Source organism: Callorhinus ursinus, unplaced genomic scaffold (assembly GCF_003265705.2).
Source record: "Callorhinus ursinus isolate GAN/ISIS: 27379988/994484 unplaced genomic scaffold, GSC_fseal_2.0 scaffold27, whole genome shotgun sequence".
Classification (NCBI taxonomy): Eukaryota; Metazoa; Chordata; class Mammalia; order Carnivora; family Otariidae; genus Callorhinus; species Callorhinus ursinus.
The window spans coordinates 22632610-22646971 of NW_027397089.1; the positions used below are offsets into that span (position 1 = coordinate 22632610).

General features: G+C 40.9%; 1 protein-coding gene across 1 annotated transcript in view; it reads right to left on the bottom strand.

Annotated features, from left to right (window-relative positions):
* The window catches only part of CLEC1B (C-type lectin domain family 1 member B), a 53935-nt gene that overhangs the window by 32705 nt on the left and 6868 nt on the right, over positions 1–14362 (bottom strand). The gene's annotated exons all lie outside the window — the stretch shown is intronic.

Genomic DNA, 14362 nt, shown 5'->3' on the forward strand with positions numbered 1-14362 from the left:
AAGCATCTGCCTTTGGCTCAGGTCATGATCCCAGGGTCCTGGGATCGAGCCCCACATCGGGCTCCCTGCTCAGCGGGAAGCCTGCTTCTCCCTCTCCCACTCCCCCTGCTTGTGTTCCCGCTCTCACTGTGTCTCTCTCTGTCAAAAAAAAAAAAAAAAAGAACTTTCCTTTAGCATAGTTGGTCAGTGTCCCTGCACTTTAGATGTCAAACCTTGTAAATCTAGAACTTGAGAGTTTTTCTGGGACAAAATTGCTGGTTTAAGAATAACGGTGAAGGAGTTTTCATTTGCTCCACATATAATTACATATCTATGTATAGGCTAAAGAAAACAATAAACCAACCTGCAATACTGATTTGTCTAAATCAGAGATCTAGAATTTACTGGAAAAACTGATATGATCCGAGTTCTGAGCTAGGTGCATTTCAGAATATTTTGACAGTTCTTTAAAAGAGCATCACCATAGGGACATCTAGTAGTCTGTTACACTCTAAAGAATTAAAATTGTGAGCTAATGGACAATTTATATAAACACTAACAGAAAGTCTAAAACACAGGAATTAAAGTCTAATGTGAAAATCTGGTGAAAATTATAAGCAAAATATATTTAAGCACAAATTTTAAAATACAGATAATTATTTCGTCATAGTTTAAGTGAACAGGCTTTACTAATTATCATACAGGACCGAAATATAAGTTACATATACACAGATTAAAAAAGAAACTTTATTCTTTCATTCTTTAGTAGCTTACTGCCACTGTCATTCTCACAAAGATAAAATTATTCAGTAAAGTCAACAACTCTGCACCTGACTCCCACACATTTGGGTTTTTCTTTATTCCCATGGGAAAGATCATTTCTTCTTTTATTCCTCTATTTCTAACCATAGAAAGATCTGCTATTAATAATTAAAATATCTCTGTTGGTTATTTTGTTCCTATAAAGAGGTTACATGCTTCCCCCCCCCCCCCGCTGGTATTTTGTATCTTTTCATTCTTCTCTCATGCACACTCTGACTTTCACACTCACTAAAGGAGAGAACATTTCTGTTTCTGACCTCAGAGTGGCTCTGGAATTTGATCAGATCCTATTGCTCATCCCTGCTTTCTTGCCATCATGATGTCATCCCTGGCAGCCTTTACACTGGATGAGTAAACCCAAAGGTCTTCTTGAGGATTCACCAAACTCTTTGCCGGAATAATTTAGCCCTTACTGCTTTCTGGTACCTTGGCTTATAAGACATGGCATATGACAAGAATTTCTTTCTCTCTCTCTCTCTCTCCGCAAAATTTCTGGAAGATATCACACACACATACACTCACACACGTGCACAACACAAATGCATTGTCAAAATTCCTGGGGAAAGGCCATGTTTTGTATTTATTTTTGGATAACTGTCTTTCCCTCATTGGGGACTACTGTGGTTTCCAAACTTGTCTTCACGTAAGATTTATAGAGATAGGCCCCTTAAAAGGACAGATTCCCGGGCCACATCTCAGATCTGTAGATTCAATGACTGGAGGGCAAGACAGCAGAAACGGCAAGTTTCACAAAGTCCGTTGGTGATACTTAACTCAGCCTGGGTATTTGACCGTGTTTGGCTCAATGATCTCAGCGCTAGCTTCCTTGGGCAAGTATGTTCAGAGGCAAAGGTGGTGGAACCATCAAATTGAAGGCTCTTTCTTTTCCGCCTTTAAAAAAATTTTTATTTATCTATTTTTTATCTTTTTCCAGCTTCACTGAGTTATAATTAAAATATAGCATTGTATAAGTTTAAGGTGTAAAACACCATGATTTGATGTATATATGTATTGTGAAATGATGCCCACAATAAGTTTAGTTAACACATCCATATCTCAGTGGACGGCCCTTTCTCCTACGTTAGCAAAATTAGTTTGGTTTGTGTAGGCCAAATTAGGTCAGGTAAGGTCAAAATTGGGTCAAAAGTAATTCAAACCTCACTTATTTCACTTTTGTAAACTTGTGCAAAAACTCCCGAATGAGGAGATTGGTTGGGGTGGTCAGGGTAGACAGGTGATTCACAATTTGACCCATCTTGCTTTGTGGAAATAGTTTTCAAATCATGCTGTACCCTGAAATTAGACTGAGGAGCTTTGAGGACATGTTGATGCCTGAGATTCTGTCACCTCTTAAGACTCTGATTTAATTGATCAAGGGTGTGGTTCGGTTATTGAAAAAAATTTTAAGCTACTTTTATGATTCTAATTTTCAGCTAAGGTTGGAAACCACTGGACTGAGAACGTTCTAAGTGACCGTTATGTTGATGCAGGTCTACTGTGTTGGCAAAATAGCCAACCCTCCATCATATATTAAAAGAGCAAGTGAGCTAGTCCCCCTGGTGAGGATTCCATGGCGCTGGGACAGTGGGCATAGTGACTGTTATCTGAAGCTAAGGTCAATGGTATAATTGAGGCCGCATGCTGAGCAGTTTATGTGTAATCATGCTTGTATACATCTGCTTATATGTGGAGACAGATGTGAAGGACAAGTTTATAATGCTATTTTCCTCAGAGCAGTTATGATGATAGTAAAACTGGACAGGAAGAGGGCATAATTAACTTTTAAAATTGAGAATTTATTGTGAAGCAGAGAACTGAAGAGAGGATCAAATTTAGCAAGGTGATCCCAAAGAAAATGTAATGTTTCATTCCTCAGGTATGTGAGTCTTGCTGAGCCAGTAACTGGAAATAATAACATGGTTTTTTTCTCTCTCCTTCAAGATATATAAAATATAAATGAGGTATATCTCCCCTCAGTACTCTCAAAATATATCTTAGCATGATTTTCAATAATCTACAAAGACTAGGACTAAAAGTAGAACACACTGGGGTCGAAACACACTGGTTCACACATTAAGCCATTTTCAATGGCCCAGCAGATCATTTCTAATTTTATTCTATATAAACAACCTATGATCTTCTTTCAGTTTTCATAGTCATGGGCCTACTGATCTTGAAGCAATAGGACTAAATTAAATGGCCACCTCTAAATTAATGCTTGTTTTGTGGCTACCCAAAGACTCAGGAGAAAATCTGACATGGAAGGATATTTTTGACTATTTTGAGGACCAGAAGAACTTGGTATTTCTCTAGGAGATTTTCCTCTAATCTCTGTTTATAACGTGGAGATAGAGTGAGAAATTATTTTCTCCACTTTCAGTCACTGTTAGAGGTGAGAGTGGTGTGTGTCCTTTTAGTTGCTTAGATATCCATAAGACACTGTCATAGGTGTAATACTAGAAGATTCTGGTGAGTGCTGTAGGTGGAAACACTGAAGAAGGATTGATAATGTAGCTTCGGGTGTATTCACCCAAAAGCTGCTCTGTGTTTTCTTCATGTTCTAATTACTTCTTCAGGTTGGGATGCATTTTCTATTTGTATATGCAAATGTAACTTCATTTATGGGTATAAATCAAATCTGTATAAATAATAAAATACAGTCTGTAGCTAATGTTCATGCTTCCCAGATCTGTCTGGACTGCCAACACTTTCTCAAAATTCCTAAAAGAATTGTGTAGATGACTGTGAAACCAAATGTGATATAATAATAATAATAATAAAACTTAAAAATTCAAATACCCTGAGGAAAAGGCCATTTATAAAATCAGGTGACACATTCTGAGAGAGGACAGGAAGATGAAGTTTAACGTCCCAGTTTTGGCACAGAGTTGGATGGTAGAACAGTCCACAGCACAGGTGGACATGATCTCCCAGTTCTCTGCCCAGCCCCTAGAACGGGAAATTGTCCCTTAATAGAGCAGTGAGCTGACAAGGTAAATCTCTATCTTAAGGGCCAAAATAAATAGTTTCTGAGAAGCCAAACATCTATTTTTTTAAAAGCCCCATCTGGAGAGAATGGGATGTCTTGCTTGGGATGTCTTAGGATGTCTAGGTGGGGATGTCTAGCTTGGGATGTCTTGGTGGTTTTCCATCCAGAGCCTCTATGATTATGCATTGCAGGTGCTGGTGCTTGGTTTTTTGGGGGAGAAATACAAGTCATGAAAGACCAGAGGAGGCTTCTAGGCTGCACCAGCAAGAGGCAGTAGACTACCAGTGAGACCAGCCGGTGTGCACCAGCTGAGGAATTTGAAAGTTCTGTTGTTCAACATTCTGGATGTTTGCTCTAATTTTAATGAATTACCCCATAATCAGAGAAAGCATAAGCCAAGGTGATAGCAAAAAGAGCCACCTCTGGACTATTAGACTAAGAGCCATACTATGCACTGCTTTTAATCTCAGCCCTCAAAATTTCACAGTACTGAGCAAAGGCAATTTATTTGGTATGATAGAAAGAACTTCTAAATTCTTATTGGGCTAATTTGGTAATGATGACAAATCATGAGTTTCTGGTCTGTTTGCTAGATTCTCAAGTCTTTTATAATTGTTTTTATTAGAGGAGTAATATTCCAAGTTTGCTTTTTCTCTAAGCGATTGGCTTCATCATTCAATCAAGTCATTTATAATGGAATAATCAAAATAATCTACCCTCACTAAATCAGATAATTCTCTGTAAACACAAAAAATGTAGGTACTTTCAAAGGGGGCCAATAACTCCCTTGAAAATATAAGCACATGTTTTTGACTCAATTCTTGCTTGGTATTTTACGATTTTAATTCAGAAAAATAGAATTTAAAAATATTTAAGTTCATGAACTCAATTTACAAACTTAGTCGATCATTTGCAAATGTCACAAAGTTTTATTTTGTTCATTTCTAAGTAATAACTGTGATTAAGGAAAGGGTTAAAGTCTAGGCAAGGAGAGATAGGAGGCCCCTGACTCCTCTGACTAGGCTCACACAGAGGGCTACGTGACCAGGTTCACAGAAATCCCAAATGTGGAGAAATGCTGAGGTGTACAAAACCAGAGATAAGGGAACACCTGGCCCTGGATGTTAGGGAGTATTATTTTTTATTAATTAATTTAATTTGGGGGGCAGCTACGTTGTAAACACAGAACATGACCAGACCTCAGAGAAGAAGTAAGCCATTATGGATGTTATCAATAGTCCTTGCTCAAACCAAGAGGGTGCAAGAATCTCAAGGCCACAATCTTCCCAGTCAGTTCTCAATAAAAGACTGCAAGCGACACACAGTAGTAACCCATTTGGGACCCCTCTCACTCTACGGAGCTTTCCTGTTTCTGCTCTCACCTTTGCTTCATAAACTTGCACTTCATTTCACCCTTTTATGTCCCTGAGATTTGTTCTTCAATTCCATGAGACAAGAACCCGGTAACCCTGCAACAACTGTAGCAATAACTGAAAAGTATGTTAAAATAAAAGATTTTTTTTAGAAATAAAAGAAATTTTTAAAAATTATTTTTATGGAAGAAAAATTGTAGACAAATTGTGACATCTGTACCTCAGAATTCTGACTGTTTAAATATGGATTTTACCTCAGCCATCAAAAAATACCTAAAAACTGCATATAAATGTGCTTTGCTGCATTATTTTTTCATCTTTTAGTTTAGGTTGTGTTTGAATAGAGAAACAAGCTAACGGACAAGTATTCGTTTGAGTTCCTCCTCGCTATTTTTTCTTGGAAATTATGTCCTCTTGTCTTTAAGGAACTCTATTCCTCTATTTTCCAGGCACCTTGAATCCCTTCCCTCATAGCAACAGAGACAACCACGGATCCAGATCTGAACTTTATGTTTTGGTAAAAAGTGGTTGGTATGAGGGGTAGACATGTGACCCAAACAAGACAAAAAAAAAAAAAAAATATATATATATATATATATATATATACACACACATATATATATGACACAATTGGCTTGGAAATTACCATTCACACACTCACACGCACATGAATAGTTGAAAATAGTATTTGTGTACTTAGCTTCTCCCCAAAATTATGTATATAAGTTTCGTTTGTTTGTTTGTTTGTTTTGTCACCTAGAGAAGAATATTTTGTGAGGCTGGAAGTTCCCAAGAAGTTTGTGTCCCTTTGAAGTATTTCAGTTTTAAAAGGGCCTTATTTCTCTTTCTCTCTCTCTCTGCTTCCTCTCCTCCTCCTCATCTCTTTCTCCAGGGACCCTGAACCGGGCAAGGGTCAGGAGAGTCAGGATCTTGGGAGAACAAGGCATCTGCTTTATTTCAAGCCCTAGCCTAGACAAATGGACATTTACCTCCGAAGGCCCAGCGCCGGCTTACCCGACTCTTTTGCCAAAGAGGGGCCAGGTGGGGTGACTGGTATAACCACCTGTCAACCTAAAATTGCCAGAAGGCAATAAGTGAGCAAAAGTATTTATTTGGGATCAAAGAATTGCAATTCAGGGTACACAGGTTTGGGTAGCAACCCAAATAGCGTCCACTAGGAAGCAAAAGTCAGGGTTTTTAAAGGCAAAAAAGGAATGCTTGTATACATTGTTCACAAAGATTTTGATTGGTATTGGCAGCAGTAAACCAACACTGACTAAACATAATTGGTAACTAAGGCTTTCACTGAGCAAAAGTCCATTAGTGTAGCAAGTTGCAGATGTTCGTGCAGAGTCCTTGGAGTATTTGCTGCTTGGCCCAGTTCAAAAGCTCATGGTTCCACTTGAGGAGAACAGTGAGGACATGCATAAGGCCCACCTCCTTCATGGCCTCTCACTTCAATTTTAAAACCCCTTGACGTAAATGACTCCATTTTATTTCACCTTTCAAGAAACAAACAAAGAAAGAAAGAAAAAGAAAAAGAAAGAAAGAAAAGAAAAAAGAAAAAGGAAGAAAGAAAGAAAAGAAAGAAAGAAAGAAAAGGAGATATCTGGGATCCCTGTTTGCTGGGGAAGCCCAGGAACCCCAACAGGCAGTAAGTCCAAATGGAGTCTGTCACTAATTTGCCCCTACTGCCTGGAGCGATATTCAAGTGGGCGTGGCTGGGATGGAGTCTCACGCACTCTGGAGGCTGTGCCGTCGCTTGGGGTTGGGGGTTAGCGCCACAGGTCTAGGACATCTAGGCTGCCCAGGGGCTACTAAATGGGTGCTTAATGCTTGGTCACAAGAGGCTTGGGAAGAAGGCATCTACCTAAGTCCAAGCTCTAACCTAAAAAAGGGTGCATATTCCCCATGAGGGCAGTGCTGGAGAATGCTGGACTGCCTGGCCAGGGAAGGGCTGGGGTCCTGGCTGGGGTATCTTTCATATTAAATTTCCAATTCCATTGAATGTATCTATTGACTTCTAATGGCTGGGATAAGTTCTTGGGCATGCACTGAAAAGTTTATTGAAGTTGGGGTAAAATTTGTTTTTTGGGTAAACTTCTGATTACTGGAAATCTTCATTTCAAAATACAAGATACGTCTCCTGTCTTCAATCTCCTTGGTCCAGGGCTGTTAACAACCAGCAGTAAGTTTTTTAAAAAAAAAAAAATTGCAATACTTTATTTCTTAGGGAAGTTTTATTTTTCTTAAAGATTTTATTTATTTATTTATTTGAGAGGGAGAGCACAGGTGGAGGTGGGGAGTGGGGAGGGTATAGGGAAAGGGAGAGGCAGACTCCCCACTGAGTCGGAAGCCTGAGGCAGGGCTCTATCTCAGGACCCCGAGATCATGACCTGAGCCAAAGGCAGACATTTAACCAACTGAGCCACGCAGGTGCCCCTTAGAGAAGTTTTAATTGTATAGGTTGATCTGGAACAATGGACACACTGAGCAGCACCAGGCAGGATCAGCAGAGAAGGCAGTCATGCCTTCTTCATCAACCTAATGAAGCTGGAGAGCCAGGTTCTTGTCTCACGGAGTCAAAGAATGAATCTCACACACAAAGGATAGTGAGTAAAGCGACGGAAGTTTTTAAGCAAGGATGCAGAAAAAGCTCTCAGGAGTGAGAGGGGTCCTGACAGGGTTGCCACTGGGGGCTTTTAGGGTTGGTCTTTTATAGAGAGCTACCCAGGAAACTTAAATCTTTTTGACTTGTCTACTGACAGCACCTTTGTGTAAGCAGGACTAGTGATAACATCTTTAATGGCTTACTTCTTTTTAGGGTCTGGTTATTTTCTGTTGACCACAGGAGACCGTCATAAATAAGACTTCGTCCTCGGACACCTAGGGCAGGTGTCCTACGGCAAATATGCCAAAAAACACTCCAGAGTGTTCCCTTATCTCTGGTTTCCTTACACCTCCATATTTTTGGGATTTCTGTGAGCCTGATCATGGAGCCCCCTGTCTATCTCTCCCTACCTAGCCCCACCTGTCCCTGTCTCACCATAAGGTGGAGGACATTGCAGAGGGGACAGGAAATGAACAGAGGAATAAGAAATGGCCATGAGCGCTGCCTGAAGATTATCCTTCAACTCCATTTTCCTCTCTCCACCCCTGGAAAGAACATGAAGAATGACATCGTGGACTGAGAGGCCAGCATGGACAAGAGTAAGGATGTCGGCATGGTTTACAGAGGCTGTCCACTGGCCCAACATCAAGCTTTAGGACAATTTCAGGTCTTTCACTCTGCTTATCTTCCCTGCCTCCCAGGAGCTCCTTTCCTCATCTCCACTTGTTCCTCCCTGTCCTGTCTCTCTGCACATACTACACACCCCCCAGATCACTCCTCATTGCCTGTGCCATCTTGCACTTTCCTATCACTCTCAATTTGCTCAGAATCTCCCCTGTTCAAGGATTCTTTCCCCATTCTCTCCTCTAATCATGCTATTCTTAGGAGTCAGGCCCAATCACCTGTTGCATCAAAATCTTGTTTCCATACCCTCTCTTCCACTACTAGGTGTTCTTACTTCTTCTGCAGGCAGTGTCAACATTTTGCATAGTTTCGGACTTGACTGATTTAGGGAACTTCAGTGTTGTGTAAACCACATTCCCAGATATTGTTAAGCAACAGAAAAGTCCTGCTACAGCAGAATGTTCTGGGTTTTATCATCATGTGGGCCCAAGAGCAGGGCATATATGCATTATGCATGCTTGCAAATCATTCAAGCAAGGTCAAAACACTGCCTGTTTAGCAAAATTGCATTTTTACTTCACCGCAGATTAGCTATAAAAACAGAAAATTTCTATTCCCCTTAGAATTAACACACACACACACACACACACACACACACACACACTCCTTCAGAATTATCTGCCCCTTTCTGAGTTCCCCTCAAATTTACTGAAATGGAGAAATTAACTTATTTGCCAAGAGTGGTTTGGATTATGGTTGGGAAGAGAGGTTTTGATTCAACTCATTTTAGTAATGACTTATTCAAGTAGACTCTGGGCTTAGTATTGAGCTAAGCACTAAATTTTGTTAACAGTGTCAATGGTCCTTTCCCTCAGCTCACAATTTAATTTGTGAAATATGCCAAAAACACTGCCATGGAAAGTAGTCTTAGACTTCCATATGGTTGAGTTAAAGACAACATACCCTTTCAAATGTTTTAAGTTAAATAATTTATATTGTCTTTTGTATATAGAATCCACAGTGGGAACTTACCTGTGAATGAAAACCTCTGGAACTATTACCACATCATGTCAAAATATAAGAAGTAAAAAAACAAAACAAAACAAAAACCAAACCTCTCCACCTAAAAACATGTTGAGTTTTGGGACTTAAATTAACAACATATATGAGTTCATCTTTAGGGGGATGGAGAAAAAAAATGGTATCATATTAGACACCCACAATTGCCCCCTATTCTTTCCTTGTCTTGTTAATTCAAATCGCTTTAAAGTCATATGTGTAGTCAACAAAGAATATGGCTTTTCACTGTAACAGCTAATATTAATTTTTCACTCACTTTGTTCCAACCAAATATTTTAGTACCTTTACACTTATTGATTTATTTTTTTCTCAAAATAACCCTACAAATCAGGAGCTATTGGTATCCCAACTTTATAAGAAGGGAGAGAAATTAATTAACTTGCCTATACTGATAATATGTATCAGGGTTGGAAATAAAATCTAAGAAGCCTCATTTAAAAACATATGTTTTTGGTGTGCCTGGGTGGATCATTCGGTTAAGCATCCCACTCTTGATTTTAGCTCAGGTCATGATCTCAGGGTTGTGGGATTGGGCCCCACATGGGGCTCCATGCTCAGCTCTGACCCTCCCCCACTTGTGAGTGCTTTCTCTCTCTCTTTAAAATGAATAAATAAATCTTAAAAAAAATAGAGGGCTATGCATCCTTGACTCTTCTGTCTTTTAAAAAAGTAAAATAAAAAAAAAACATATGCTCTTTATAATTCATTTAAAACCCATCTGAGATTTTATTAGATAGCCCTCTAATAAGTATCACAAAACTTTTCTTTTTTTTTTAAGATTATTTATTTATTTATTTATTTGACAGAGAGAGAGAGAGAAAGAGAGAGAGAGCCCAAGTGGGCAGAGCAGCAGGCAGAGGGAGAGGGAGAAGCAGGCTCCCCACTGAGCAGGGAGCCTGATGTGGAACTCGATACCCAGGACCCTGGGATCATGACCTGAGCCGAAGGCAGATGCTTAACCAACTGAGCCACCCAAGTGCCCCTCACAAAACTTTTCATGACTAATTCTGTAAAGGTTTTCAGAATGTGCTACTACTACTACTTATGCATGTCCAGAAGCTTCTGAAATGGGTCATGTCATTACATTATTATTATTATTTATTTACATTATTATTAATTAATTAATTTATTTATTTTGCTTCAAGGCAACGCTGTGCTTAGACCATTCAAAATCAACGAACAGAGTTAGTGAAGTTGCACAAGTAATTTCATAGCCCAAATAAGACACCATGAGAAATGGTTCCAAAAATATGATGTTCCAAAAATATGACACACTGAAATTTAGTATGAACTTCCTTTCTCTACCAAAACAAACCTGCAGAACTATGAAAACACTGAAGTATCCAAAAAGCTACAAAAATATATTCATTTATGTTTTTACTATATCCTGATCCACCTAGAGGAAAGGGTTAGCATTTAGAACATAGGATCAATCTTCAACAGCTGAAAAGCAGGCCTTTTACTAAGAAAGGAAACAGGATACTGACAAAATGTATCCTCACCAGCGCTGTGAATTGTGCAAGACTGCTGAATCACAGATCTGTACCTCTGAAACAAATAACGCAATATATGTTAAGAAAACAAAAAGAAGAAGAAGAAGATAGCAGGAGGGGAAGAATGAAGGGGGGAAATCGGAGGAGGAGATGAACCATGAGAGACTATGGACTCTGAAAAACAAACTGAGGGTTCTAGAGGGGAGGGGGGTGGGGGGATGGGTTAGCCTGGTGATGGGTATTAAAGAGGGCATGTTCTGCATGGAGCACTGGGTGTTATATGCAAACAATGAATCATGGAACACTACATCAAAAACAAATGATGTAATGTATGATGATTAACATAACAATAAAAAATTTTTAAAAAAATGTATCCTCACCAGAGAATACCAGTACATTTATAAAATATCACTACAGCAGCTTGTGATTCAATCACTAATTTCATTATATACTTGTATTTCCAAAGACATTAAAAAAAAAGATGTTCTCAGAACTCATGAATATTTCATTTTAAACCCATTTGGCACCTAGCAGACATGACACATAACTGAAACATCCTTATTTGAGATAAGGAACAAAAGAAAGAGAAACATAGCAAGCAATTTTTAGTTCCAGCTTCATGTCAGTACTGGTTAATCTATGGCAGGTGTCTAAATCACAAAACTTGTTAACTTAAAGTATTTTAGAAAAAAAAAAATCTTTCCTTAAGAATTTAATTGAGGGGGGCGCCTGGGTGGCTCAGTTGGTTAAGCGACTGCCTTCGGCTCAGGTCATGATCCTGGAGTCCCTGGATCGAGTCCCGCATCGGGCTCCCTGCTCGGCAGGGAGTCTGCTTCTCCCTCTGACCCTCTTCCCTCTTGTGCTCTCTGTCTCTCATTCTCTCCTTCTCAAATAAATAAATAAAATCTTTAAAAAAAAAATAAATAAAAAAAATAAAAGAATTTAATTGAGGGGGCACCTGGGTGGCTCAGTAGATTGAGCATCCAACTCTTGGTTGCAGCTCAGGTCATGATCTCATGGGTCGTGGGATCAAGCCTTGTGTTGGGCTCCATGCTCAGCATGGTGGAGTCTGCTTGAAGATGTTCTCTCTCTGCCCCTCCCCACTTTCTCTCTCTCAAATAAATAAGTAAATCTAAGAAAAAAGAAATTAATTGAGAAAGAGACATCAGCAGGATGACAGAATAGAAGATTTTTTGTCCCTTCACAGAAACACTAATTTGACAGCCATCCACATATAAAAACGCCTTCACAAGAGTTATAGAATCCAGGTGAGAGATTACAGCAACTGGAGGACGCATGGAAATAAGAAATGATGCACTGACGGGAGTACGAAGGACAATCTCACTTTGTACACATCAGCCCTCCCCATGCCCAGGGAGTGTGTACCCAGAGAAACCCCCTCCACCTGGGGGCTCTCTCATGGAGGAAAGAGAGAGGAGAGCATCTGACTTTGTCATGAACTCTGGTGTTGGGCTGCCTCCATTCCAATGAGTCCCCATGGATGCACACTCCTGACCTACTTCCACAGACCCAGGCTCCAGCCTGCCGTCATGGACCCCGGTGCCAGGCTCACCCAAATAGTAGTAAGGAGGGCATTGATGGTCCATGGTGTGATCTGGCAATAGATATGCAAAACATCACCCCTGGGTACTTATAATCAACCACTTAAAAAAGCAAGAACCATAAGAGACTTTTAACAATAGGGAACAAACCAAGGTTTGCTGGAGGGGAGGTGGGTGGGAGGATGGGGTAACTTGGTGACAGACATTAAGGAGGGCACTTGTAATGAGCACTGGGTGTTACATGCAAGTGATGAATCACTAAATTCTACCCCTGAAACCATACCACACTATACGTTAACTAATCAAAATTTAAATAACATCTTGAAAGAAAAAAAAAAAGCAGAAGCTGGTGACTACGATACTTTCAAACATTTTTGGCAAACTAACATAATGACACTGGCTGGTTTGTTTCTACTGGACAAAGTTGGAAAAGAAAAGTATGAGCTCGGGGATTTGAACTCCCAGCTGAAGCTGCATAAATGATCTAAAAACTTTATGTATGTCATGAAAGACACCCTTATATCCCCTGGCTACAGGGTTGGGATTGCTGAAAATCAAACCTAGAGGTTGGCAGAGCAAGATGGCGGAGGAGTAGGAGACCTGGATTTCGTCTGGTCTCAGGAATTCAGCTGACTAGGGATCAAACCATTCTGAACACCTACCAACTCAACAGGAGATCGAAGAAGAGAGTAGCAACAACTCTCTGAACAGAGAAGCGACCACTTACTGGAAGGTAGGACGTGCGGAGAAGTGAATCCGAGGCGATATTCGGGAGGATAGACGGCGGGGGAGGGGGCCTCCGTCGGCCGCTTCTGGCAAGTGATAGGGCCGCGGAGCACAAAATCGGAACTTTGAGAAGTTGGCTCCGCTGAGGGACGTCGCTGCAGTGGCTAAGCTGGAGGTGGAATCCTCCCGGGACAGTGTGGTCTCAGGACCCCCGGGGTCACAGAAAGACGGGGGGTGCCTGAGTGCAGCAGAGCTCCCAAGTATCAGAGCAGGGAAGCCGGCTGCAGAGACGGAGCCGAGGCGCGGGCTCTCAGCTTGGGGTTGCCATAAACTGTTGTCGGTGACAGTCAGGCCACTGCTCCTCCAGCAGGGACCCAACAGGCGGCAGAGCTAGGGAGACTCCCCGCCCTCCCCCGGGAGGAACGGTGCGGGAGCGCACTGCAGGGATCTGCTGGGTTTGGAGACTCCACACGGGGTCGGCTGCCAGAGATAGCAACGCTCGGTCACAGGCCGGGTGAGCACGGAGTGCGGCCGGAGACCGGGGACAAGGGAGTGACTGCTTTTCTCTGGGGGCGCACTGAGGAGCGGGGCCCCGAATTCTCAGCTCCTCCGAGTGGAGATTGGGAGGCCACCATTTTCACCCTGGTCCGCCAAAGCTCTACCGAGAGCTTGCAGGGAACAAAAGCTCCTGAGAGCAAACCCCAGCAGATTGCTTAGCCCCGACCGACAAGGGCAGGGCACTTCCGCCTCCCGCAGAGACATTTGGGAACCACGGCAACAGGCCCCTCCCCCAGAAGATCAGCACGAACAGCCAGCAAGCCAAGACCAAGTTTACTGATCAAGGAGAACTGGAGAACTCCAGCGCTAGGGGAATACTGCATATAGAATTCATGGCATTTTTACCATGATTCATTAGTTTTTCAAAGTTAATTTTTTTAACTGTTTTTTTTTATTTTTCTTTTTCCCTTTTTCAACCAACATCTTATCAATCCCTTTTTTAAAAAAACATTTTTTATTTTTCATTTTTAGAGTCATATTTTATCCCTTCATAGTAGTTACCCTCATTTTTGGCATATATATATAAGTTGTTCTCTCTTTAAAAT